Source organism: Pezoporus occidentalis, unplaced genomic scaffold, assembly GCF_034315485.1.
Source record: "Pezoporus occidentalis ecotype Australia unplaced genomic scaffold, CSIRO_AGI_Poc_V1 ctg243, whole genome shotgun sequence".
In the NCBI taxonomy this organism is placed as follows: Eukaryota; Metazoa; Chordata; class Aves; order Psittaciformes; family Psittacidae; genus Pezoporus; species Pezoporus occidentalis.
In genome coordinates, this window is record NW_026914319.1 from 784,055 (window position 1) to 796,231 (window position 12,177).

The 12,177-nt window shown below is 43.2% G+C and overlaps 1 protein-coding gene across 4 annotated transcripts in view; it reads right to left on the minus strand.

The window, feature by feature from the left end:
* The window catches only part of OSBPL3 (oxysterol binding protein like 3), a 100,270-nt gene that overhangs the window by 73,041 nt on the left and 15,052 nt on the right, over window positions 1-12,177 (minus strand). For all 4 annotated transcript variants that reach the window (XM_062622558.1, XM_062622559.1, XM_062622557.1 and 1 more), the window contains one exon: window positions 1,521-1,646. The gene's annotated coding sequence lies outside the window, so the exon portion shown is untranslated. The remainder of the gene's footprint in view (window positions 1-1,520; window positions 1,647-12,177) is intronic.

Consider the following 12,177-nt stretch of genomic DNA (forward strand, 5'->3'; position numbering starts at 1 on the left):
CAGATGGAATAGGATGGAATGGAACAAGATGGGATGGGGTGGAATGGGATGGAATTGGATGGAATAGAAGAGAATGGAACAGAAGAGCTCTGATATGTTATGCATATAGCTCTGCATGACAAGCTGTGACCTAGGTCTGAGGGGCTATCTGCAGTGCAGGTCCCAGGGGAGGCCGGTCCCGGGCACTGAGGCCTATGAGCACCCTCTGGACCCTGACAGAAGTAGACCTCTGCTCCCCATATACTCTCCTTCAGACTTGCATGGGGTGCCACTGGAGAGAGAGTACTGGGCCAGAGGGACTCCTTAGGGAGCGCTGCTGTTCTCACAATAGAAACTGTGAGAGATTTAGGAAAAAAAAAGAAAAAAAAAAATTCACCCACCTTAAAGCAGTGACAAAGCCTACACAAACACAGGTATAAGTATAATGGGAAATTAGTGCAGGACAGCAGTGCTAAGTTCTGCTGTACAGGTAAGAGATCCACATAAGCTTTTTAATTTCAAAACATTAGTTCATATACACTAACAGTCTTTAAGAACTGCACAGTTCAGAACATCCAGCCTTTCTTCCACAACTGCAAGTAAGTATATGAGTGAGTTGGATGTAAGACCTACAACATCCTATATGTCCTATGTGCCCTACAGTATTCATTTAATGCCTGTAGGTTAAAAAGACCAAGAACATACTGAAAAAAAAACCAACCTAGTTTTAAAATGCAGCACAAGCAGCTTGCCAGGAAGCTCAAGTGTATTATCAACATCCTTACCCCAAAACCAGAAACTGTTAAGTATGCAGGATGCACTACGAGTACATTTGCATGCTATCAGAGAAGGTAAAACACCAGAAGTGCCATGACTGGCAGCACGACTTGGGACAGAATTTTTTCCTAACGACAAACTTCACAATTGGTGAACACTCAGCTAAAAACTGCCTCCACCAGCAACATAACATTTTTCAATGTCACTGGTAACAATCTCAACCTTGCTGAAGTCCTATATTGGGCTGCAGTCTATAGAGAGCATTTCAGGATGAGACACTACCCAGGGTGGTACAGCAGGTGAGAGAGTCTGCTCCTGACCTGGTAGGTGACCAGTGGAAACCCTAAGGCCTAGGATTAAATGGAACCCAAAGACAGCAGCACACCCTAACAAATGTTATTTTTCCACAGTTCCCTCAAAAGTAGCACAGCACTGAGGTATTTTGGAACAATTACCCTCATCTCAGCAGAAGAATACATTAGCACAGCCACAGGTTTCCATTTCCTTGCTACATCCTTCAGTTCTTCCAGATATAGAATTAGGCACAATGTATCATCCCAAAAGGGTACTGAAGTGTTGACTCTATGCCAGCTACAGCCCTCTTTCCATTCGCTATCAATGGAGTGATTCTTCATAGCAGGAAGCTTCTTGCACAGCTTCTTTCATTATGTTTCCTCTAGGCTGAAACAGGCTCCACATCAATTTAACTTCTACTTTCCTACAGGGAAGGTACTACATCTGTGATATAAGGAAGACTGACTTACAGTGAATTGGTAGTCTTTCAGTGCCAACTATGAAGATTTCAAATCTCCTCTTCTTTTACAGCAATGAAACTCTGAGCAATTCCATTAAGCAAGATGCGGAAAGCTCACATGACTCTTGTGCTCGATCTGAAAACCAAAAGAAGAAGTAAAACTTGCTGCTGTATTGTCCTTTCATACCTGGGAAGCACAAGGGAGATAAAGAGGACAATATATGAATATCTGGAAAAAAAAATTACCTTTTTTTTGTGTGCCCCCTACCCTCCCTCCTCCCCGCCCCCAAAAAATTAATTCTCTAAAATACAGCATCAAGAGCTGTATCTTCCTCTCCTGAAAGAGCCATACTAGAAGTTCAGGTTTGCAACATTCTCCTATATAAGTAAGCAACTAAGTCTTAGTCTACTAACACGCTAGCAGAGCAATGCATTTTTAACAGAAATCTTTCTTGCCCCAAGGATCCAGAATTTTGCACAAGTGTGTAACTCTGAGGGTGCAGGGAACCCATGCAAACATCTTGTCAGCACAAAGAAAAAAGAACGCTGCGCAGAAAGAGACGCCAGAGGTGCTACTCTTTGACAAACTCATATCACTATTCAACTGTTGCTTTGAAGAAACCAACATGCCGTTCTGACATGCACGGCCAGTGCACCTTTTCTGAAGTCTATCCAAGTTTATAGTTTTAGCAGCCTGCAGGAGGACTTCTCTGCACAATATGAACGCTACCAAATAAATCATGACAAAGTTTAATGTGCTCAGTTTGAGCTCATTAGTTTAGCCTCTACATTCATGGTTCTTCAATTATTTCATTTGCTACTGAGTCAGTAGATACCCAAATCAGCTTGATGATAATCTTTCCAAAAGTCTGTAATCAACACCAGGCACACCAGTATCTGAGTACCACATATTCACTATTTATAAAAAAAAAGAGCGCATCAATAAGCTTCCTCTTGTGCTCTGAGACTTTTGTGATCTTTCTTCAAGATCAGTATGAGAAACTGAATTCCTCAAACTATTTGTGTCCTAGATTGAACACTGGTATTCACTGTTATAATTTAACTTTTTTCTTAGTTATTATTTCTATGTGCTGTCAACAAACCACACATCATTTCAGTGATGGAACTAAATTATTCTGCATTTCTTGAATTATTGACATTACTGCATCGGTTTAGTATTTTTTGAAGTGTTAGAATATTTTCAAAGGAAAAAAAGTAATTTTCCCTGTTTTCACCTTACTGAGCTTTGAGCAAGATCTGCCTTCTCTTATCAGTTGTCCACATTTAATAACTCCTAATTTCATGTTTACACTCAATTCCTTGCTGCTTCTTTTTGTTACATTCCTCAAAATGCCACTGCCCTCAGCTAGTCTGGAGTCCAAGCTTCTGTGATTTAATTTCATGATTAGTTTTTAATGTATAAACTTGTGTATTTTTAATAATCCAAAATAAAGGGTGGAAGTTTTTAAAACCAGAATAAGAAAAAACTTGTGATGTCTTAACTTGGATATTTTAGATTAATCTAACGTTCTTTTGTTTGCGCTGCCTTTTAAGATTACAGACCCAATAAGAACCTATTGACATTTTTAGCCTGTAGGAGCATGCAGTGGGCAGACGCAGCTGAAATAATAACATATTTGAGTGGTGAACCAGCTTTATGATTTTATTACTCAGACTTTCCCAAATCTATGGCTGGCATTTTTCCCAGTAACTCACAAATTAAGCTGTTCTATATTTGAAACTTCCACCTAATCATATCCTAAAAAACTTCTCCTGTTTAAAGCAACAAAATCACCCCACAATAAGCCTTCATCTGAAAAACAGTGCCTTTAATTCTTTGTGTTATTTGAATGAACAATGTAAGAGTAATATAAAAAAAAAAATCTGATATACATTATAGACAATCACGTTTGTTATCAGGAGTATATTACATAACACACTGAAATAGCAGGGACCCCAGAGAAACCCCAAAGGAAAGTGACAGATACAAAGAACCACAACCTAATATTCTCCTTTACTAGGCACATGAGGCCATCAGCAGTGCTGTGCTACCTTCAAACATACACTGGCATAAAATAAAATAAAAGTTACAAAAGAAAATAAGAATCATAGATTCACAGAATGATTTTCACTGGAAAGGACCTGAAGATCATTCAGTTCCAACCCTCTGCCATGGGCAGGGACACCTTCCACTAGACTGGGTTGCTCCAAGCCCCTTCCAACCTGGCCTTGAATGCTGGCAGGGATGGTGCAGGTGCAGCTGCAGCTTCTCTGGGCAACTTGCTCCAGTGTCTCACCACCCTCACAGTGAGGGTTTTCTTCCTGACATCTAATCTTAATCTACCCTGTTGTAGGTGTCTGTTACAGACCACCAGATCAGGGTGAGGAAGTTGACGAGGCCTTCTACAGGCAGCTAAGAGAGGCCTCACAGTCACAGGCCGTGGTCGTCGTGGGGGATTTTAACTTCCCTGATGTTTGCTGGAAGGACCACTCGGCAACCCAGCCGCAGTCCAGGAGGTTCCTCCAGTGTGTGGATGATAACTTCCTCCTGCAAATGGTGGATGAGCCGACCAGGAGAGGAGCGCTGCTGGATCTCATCCTCACTAACAAGGAGGGTCTGGTTGAAGCAGTAAGGGTTGAGGGCTGCCTTGGTTGCAGCGACCACGAGATGGTGAAGTTCAGGATCTTGTGTGGTAGGACTAGTAGAATACCAAGTAGAATTGCAACCCTGGACTTTAGCAGGGCAAACTTTGGCCTTTTCAAGCAATTGCTAGGGGAAATCCCATGGGCAAGGCTGCTTGAAGGAAAAGGGGCCCAAGATAGTTGGTTGACATTCAAGGACTGCTTTTTCCGTGCTCAAGATCGGAGCATCCCGACACGTAGGAAGTCAAGGAAGAGGGCCAAGAGACCTGTGTGGCTAAATAGGGAATTGCTGGGTATGCTCAAGTGGAAGAGGAGAGTTTACAGGTCATGGAAGGAGGGGCTGGCCACTTGGGAGGAATATAAGGCTGCTGCTAGGGGATGTAGGAAGGCAGCTAGGAGGACTAAGGCTTCCTTAGAATTAAACCTGGCAAGAAGGGTCAAGGACAGCAAAAAGAGCTTTTTCAAGTACATGGCAGACAAAACTAACACCAGAGGCAATGTAGGCCCACTGATGAACGGGATGGGTGCCCTGGTGACAGAAGATGCAGAGATGGCAGAGTTACTGAATGCCTTCTTTGTCTCTGTCTACTCTGCTGCAGGCAGTCCTGAAGAGCCCTATACCCCTGAGACCTTAGATGAAGTCAGGTCGACGGAGCGACTTGCCTTAGTCGATGAGGAATGGGTTAGAGATCAGTTGAGCAATCTGGACGTCCATAAATCCATGGGTCCAGATGGGATGCACCCGCGGGTGCTGAGGGAACTGGCGGAAGTCATTGCTAGACCACTCTCCATCATCTTTACCAAGTCCTGGGAAACGGGAGAGGTGCCTGAGGACTGGAGGAAGGCAAATGTCACTCCAGTCTTCAAAAAGGGCAAGAAAGGACCCGGGTAACTATAGACCGGTCAGCCTCACCTCCATCCCTGGGAAAGTGATGGAACACCTTATCCTTGGTGCCATCAGTCAACATGGCTTCACCAGGGGGAAATCATGTTTGACCAATCTCTTAGCCTTTTATGAGGAAATAACACGGTGGATGGATGATGGCAGAGCGGTGGATGTGGTCTACCTTGACTTCAGCAAAGCCTTTGACACAGTCTCCCACAGCATCCTCACGGCTAAATTGAGGAAGTGTGGACTGGATGACCAGGTAGTGAGGTGGACTGCGAACTGGCTGAAGGAGAGAAGCCAGAGAGTTGTAGTCTATGGGGCTGAGTCTAGTTGGAGGCCTGTAACTAGTGGAGTGCCTCAAGGGTCAGTACTGGGACCGGTATTATTTAATATATTCATCAATGATTTAGATGAGGGAACTGAGTGTACTATCAGCAAGTTTGCTGATGACACTAAGCTGGGAGGAGTGGCTGACACGCCAGAAGGCTGTGCTGCCATCCAGCGAGACCTGGACAGGCTGGAGAGTTGGGCAGGGAATAACGGGATGAAATATAACAAGGGAAAGTGTAGAGTCCTGCATCTGGGCAGGAACAACCCCAGGTTCCAGTATAGGTTGGGGAACGACCTGTTAGAGAGCAGTGTAGGGGAGAGGGACCTGGGGGTCCTAGTGGACGACAGGATGACCATGAGCCAACACTGTGCCCTTGTGGCTAAGAAGGCCAATGGCATCCTGGGATGTATTAGAAGGGCGGTGGTTAGTAGGTCGAGAGAGGTCCTCCTTCCCCTCTACTCTGCCCTGGTGAGACCCCATCTGGAATATTGTGTCCAGTTCTGGGCCCCTCAGTTCAGAAGGACAGGGAGCTGCTGGAGAGAGTCCAGCGCAGGGCAACCAAGATGATTAAGGGAGTGGAGCATCTCCCTTATGAGGAAAGACTGAGGGAGCTGGGTCTTTATAGTTTAGAGAAGAGGAGACTGAGGGGTGACCTTATTAGTGTCTATAAATATATAAAGGGGGAGTGTCACGAGGATGGAGCCAGGCTCTACTCAGTGGCAAACAATGATAGGACAAGGGGTAATGGGTACAAACTGGAACACAAGAGGTTCCACTTAAACTTGAGAAGGAACTTCTTCTCAGTGAGGGTGACGGAACACTGGAACAGGCTGCCCAGGGAGGTTGTGGAGTCTCCTTCCCTGGAGACATTCAAAGCCCGCCTGGACACATTCCTGTGTAACATTATCTAGGTGTTCCTGCTCTGGCAGGGGGATTGGACTAGATGATCTTTTGAGGTCCCTTCCAATCTCCAGCATACTGTGTGATACTGTGATACCCTCTTTCAGTTCAAAACCATTTCCTGTTGTCCTATCACTACATGTTCTTGTAAAAAGCCCCTCTAAAATAAATATATTAAAAATAAGTAAATCACTAACCCCCAAAACAGCAAGGAAAATAATAGAGCTTTTCAACACAGCCCACCAAGTCAGACCTTATGCAGCAACTCCACATGCTGAGGGACAGGAAAGGGCAGTTGTCACTTCTACCATTTCAATCTTAAAGCCTTTATCAATCTAAGAGTTACCTAAAACAATAACTAGAATTTTCCACTTAATTATGCAGCCCCCTGCATATGAGTTCGATGTCTTCACAACTGCAGAATCCATGAACTCTACGCCATCCAGGACAAGCCAAATGCAGGGGCCTTATTTTTGACTGGTGTTTCTAAAGCTATCAGGGAACTGAGGCTTGTATCAGCCACTTAGTCACCCCATAAAGCCAACTAATGCCTTTGTTGTTCCACAATCTTCCCACATTTTTGAACACACAGGAAGTCTTCCTCCTCCCAAAAAGAAATTTTCCCTGAAACTTGCTGGTCCAAAAGAGGTTTCATGTTCCCCACTACTCCCCAGATCACTGGGTTGCAGGGACCTAGTCTGGTGAGCACAGGGATGCACCCATATGGCATTTTGTTTCCTAGTATTTTGCAATACACATGCATACTTTCTAAAATCATCTGGGAAATTCGGACCAGGTTAACTGCACTGCTGATGGATTTAAAACTATTTTTTTTACTTCACTGGCACAAAAGATAAATCCACACTTGCAGAGACATACAAGCATTAGAAAAAAATCTATAGGCTGGTATGTTGGAATAGAAGGATAAATTGAACAATAAACATATCCCACAGGGGGTGACTACAGCTCATGTGAGCATCTTATTAGGGGGATGCTCTTTTAATGCAGAAGAGAGAAAATTAATTATATGGTACCCAAGGAAAAAGAAGAATGAACATTGACCTTTTAACAACTCTACAACACATCCATTAAGCTGTTTTGTACTGTATTAGTTCCGAAGAAGCTACACATTTCTGAGCATTTCTGGAAGAGCCTACCAGGACCTTAACAACGACCTGATCTGCCAATACTGTAATTTGGTGTAAATCTGCAACAAGCAGGTTTCCTGGGGAGGAACCAGCCAATTCTCTCTCTTCTCAAAGTTAGCCATTTATTTCTGCTGCAACATCTACTAAAACAAGTAGCAACATGACTACAGCACACATGAAAGTATGAAATTAATCCAGTTAATAACTAACCAGGAAAAATGCCAGATTTTTAGTCACACTGTTTTGCTGAACCAGTTGACCACATGAAGCTGCTGCCAGCATGCAGGAGGTGAAAAGAGTATATGAGGCAACTGCAGACAGGAGGGTAGAGCAGAACTACCCCTTTCAGAAGCAACACAGGATTATGCTGGTTTAGACAAAAAATGGAACTAGGAACAGAGTGATAGACAATGTAAGAAAGCAAGTGATTTATCCAAAACAATCTGCAACAGACATGCCTTCTAAGATTTAGAGTTCCATGAATGAGGCAAAGGCTAACAGTAATACCGAGTCTGACTGAAACCAAATATTAAAATCTTGTAGTTTGCATGATGGATAAGCTAGTTAAAAGTGTTATTATACAGTGCTAGCTTTAACTGCTCTGAGCTAAATATAGCTTCCAGAATTTAATAGCTCCCCCTCAGCTTTTCTGTCTTTCCAGGAGGGAAAAACCTTTCCCATTGGAAAAAAACACGCATGCACATTACCACAGAGAAGCAGGAAGCAAATCATTAAGATGATTATGTTAGAGTCTCCAACACTCATTCAGAACTCTTACTTTCAAGAGACCTATTGCTTTCCTGTTCCACCCCTCTGGTTCTAATTACAGCAGGTGATGGAGCACACACACCTGCACCTTTCAAACTAAGCCATTTTGTTGCTTTATTAGCAGACTAACAGATCTTGCTCATCCCATGTTTCCAGTCAAGATGTTGCCTTTACCAGCAAGCTGCCCTCGTACCCACACACTCCTGCTGCTTTGCTAGACACCACAGCGGAGGAAGGGAAAGAGCAAGTCTCCTGTGCACACACACACACACACACACACACACACACAGCCTGACCCTTCCCCTGCAGCTACTGTTTTGGCATAACATATGAGGGGTTCCAAAGTCTGCTATGGCAGCAGACCCCGCAGCACCCCAATAAAGGTGTGAAACAAGTTTGCTCTTCTGCCTTCTTATACCAAAGAAGGATTTAAAAAATTTAAGGAAGAGCTCTACATAGCAGGCTTCAGTTTCTCTCTCTGAGCTGTGGGTTCCAGGCAGAAAAATTTGCCTGACAGCTAGAAATGTGTCCTACGGATTTAGCACTTCTGTTTGTTCACCTTTGGTTTGGAGCTCATTATAGAACTGAATGATTTTTCTACAATCTGCAAATTTCCTTCTTTCCCCAAACCATCACCTGGCTTGTGCCCTCCACCTATTTTCTCTCTGATTTCATCCATCCTCTTTACTGAGCTGAACTCTTCATTTTTTAGAGTTACGGTCTTTTATCATCCTTGTCCTTGGTGAGGAAAAGAATAACACAGCTTATAGAAAAGACTATTTATCAGAACATACGAATTGCTGAATGCCAGGAAACAGGGCAGCTGAGACTCCAGGATTGCCTGTGTTAAAGCTGAACATGCACTGTAGGAACACCAGCTGGAGGTGTATCAGGAAATATCAAATACACTGAACATGACCAAAGGTAAAATGCCACAGCTTTTCCTGTCCTCTGACCTACCATTTCTGAGGTGCAGACCAGGCTGAATAGAACAGGTTAAAAGAACTATGTCCATCTGTTGCTTAAGAGAGATTTTAAAAGTGACCCTACTCTACATTGGAACACCCATGCTCCTCTTACTCCTAACTGAACTGCTGTAGAACAGAAAGGCTTCCTGCTGTCAGTGCAGGCACAGACTTCATTTACCCACTCCTGATAAAGCACAGAATCACGACACTCTTTGCCATCAGGATTTTTCCTTTTGGTGACAAACCAAAATGTGGATAAATAGCACCAAAAATAGGGATGAATACTGGAGGCACTTTGCATATTAGACCCATCACTCTTACAGATGGCATTTTTACGACCGACAATCACAATCGCCTATTTAGCACAGATGAGTGCTTAAAAAAATCCCTCCACAACAATATATATAACATCATGCATATACAACAGATAAATATACTCTTAGTGCTGTGTTAACTGTCATGAATCAGACTGAGTGACCTAGAACTCCACGGGGCTCTTCCTGGCTGAGGTGTTCCCACTCTCAGGCAGTGGCAGCAACGTAAAGGCACACAGGTCTCAAGCACCAAACTACCTCTCACCCTCTTCCCACATTTAAAACCCACATGTAAGGTGCAGCAAGTAGAGACACCCCACATGCTGCTTTTGAGAAATTAGTAGAAAAACCCACATAAGTGGAAGGATAGAAGAACAGTGGAGATCAGCCAAAGCAACCACAGCATTAGTCTGGGAAAGTATACAGGCTAAAGCAGCATCACGTAACTCTCCACTAAGTCTGGATCTGAGGATTAGCAGGACAGAAAAAAATACCAGAAAAAGGTAATTTTTTTTCTTGCCACGAGTAATACCAGAGATGTTTCACTTTCATCTCCAAAATTTGAATACCTATGTAAGTATATCCCTTCTTTTCGTCTTAGTCTCATGTGTATACACAAAAACCCACAACAAAGAAAAAAAGTGCTTCATCAGCCTCAGGTCAGGAGAGTTGAGGCCTACACATCCCCAATACTTTCACAGAAGCCTTAATTAAAAAGCAGCTATGGTAAAACAATAAGATCCATCAGTATATATACACTATCCTTCCAGGATCCACCAGAACAAATTTATCCAATCCTGCAGAAGCTGCAACCTATTCACACTAAGTTTACTCAGAAAATTTTTCCTGCAGAAAACAAATAAACAGATGGCCAGTTATGATGCCTACAAATCCAGAATCTATTTACCAGATGCTTTTCCCTACATCTGGACCTACAAAATTGCCTTGGCTGTAGCAATAGCTGCTGAAAACCTATTAACAGTTACTACTATATCTGTGACTTTATGGGGGAAAAAAGAAGATATATAAATATTTTCACTGAAATACACCTATTCACTTAGCTTGATTTATGGAGCACCTCCCGTATGAAGATAGGCTGAGAAAGTTGGGGCTGTTCAGCCTGGAGAAGAGAAGGCTGTGTGGAGACCTCATAGCAGCCTTCCAGCATCTGAAGGGGGCCTATAGGGATGATGGGGAGGGACTCTTCATTAGGGACTGTAGTGATAGGACAAGGGGTAATGGGTTCAAACTTAAACACGGGAAGTTTAGATTGGATGTAAGGAGAAAATTCTTTCCTGTTAGGGTGGTGAGGCACTGGAATAGGTTGCCAGGGGGGTTGTGAATGCTCCACCCCTGGCAGTGTTCAAGATCAGGTTGGACGAGGCCTTGGGTGATGTGGTTTAGTGTGAGGTGTCCCTGCCCATGGCAGGGGGGTTGGAACTAGATGATCTTAAGGTCTTTTCCAACCCTAACTATTCTATGATTCTATGTTTATAAAACATATTAAGTCATTTAAGTGAATGCTTTGCAATTTGATCAAATGATTCATACATGTCACCTTTCCCCTCCCTCCTTGCACTTTATGTATTTCCCTGCTGATCTGAAGCTATATTCTTTCTGGGTGTTCAAGATTACTTAAGATACAATCAAAGAACAGAAGCGGGGGGGACAGAATCTAGATATTATTTACATGGCAGGGCTTCAAACAATTGATACAGCTGTATCTCAAGGGATTTGATAAAAAAAGCATTAAAATAAAGAGGAGAGAGAAAGATAGGTGAAACACAACTCAGAACCACTGAGCAGGACTCTCCTGCTGATGGACTCTCATCCAAGAGACCTTTAGGACAGAGTGACACACACAGGGAGGGACCTGCAGATGAAAGCGAGACGCGAGAGTAGTTGGGCACCCACACCATCACCACATCTACCCTCTCTGCACTAGCAAAGGAAAATGGTGATATGGCCAAGAAGGGCTCTTACTTTTGATCATTTGAGAAAGGACTGAAAGTTCAAACACAGATGGGAGCAGGGGTCAGGCAGACATGTAGTCTGCCTGGTAAACAGGCATGGCCAGATAAAACATTGAAATAGTATAGCCTCTTTTAAAGCGCGCAAAACTAATGGGCTTGAATTAAATAAAACACTAGATATCATAGGGGCAACAGAGTCTTACTGCCAAACACATGCTGAAATGTACATGCTATTCAGAAAAGCCAGCAGAGGTAGGGGTAGTACGTATCCACACCACTTAAAAACTGTGATAGATTTAAACAGTCCAAACATGCCGCTACAGAAGAACAAACATAATCCAACTGGGTTCAAAAAAAAAAACACCTGAGAAAAAGATCAGCCGCGCTCAGAGTGCTGAGAGTCTGCAGTAGATTCCAAGAAGTCATGGAATTTTGGGGCTGGTATGGATTTTATTTTATTAGAATGAAAAATACCACACTGAGTTGTGCATTACAGGAGATTAATTTCTCTGACTCAAGCGAGTAATAAGCAAAAGGAACTAGTTTAAGTAGTCAGGTGGACTGAGGAATTCAGACTGTCTGAAAATGCTGAGCTGCTGCTTCATTAAATGTGCAGAAACAAATCTGGAAATGCCTCACGGGATCCAGAGTGCGGTAGACAACCTGCAAGAGGAAACAGGATTAGCTAGATAAATAGCTTCTCCACAGCTCCCAAAAAGGCACGGAAGCAGTT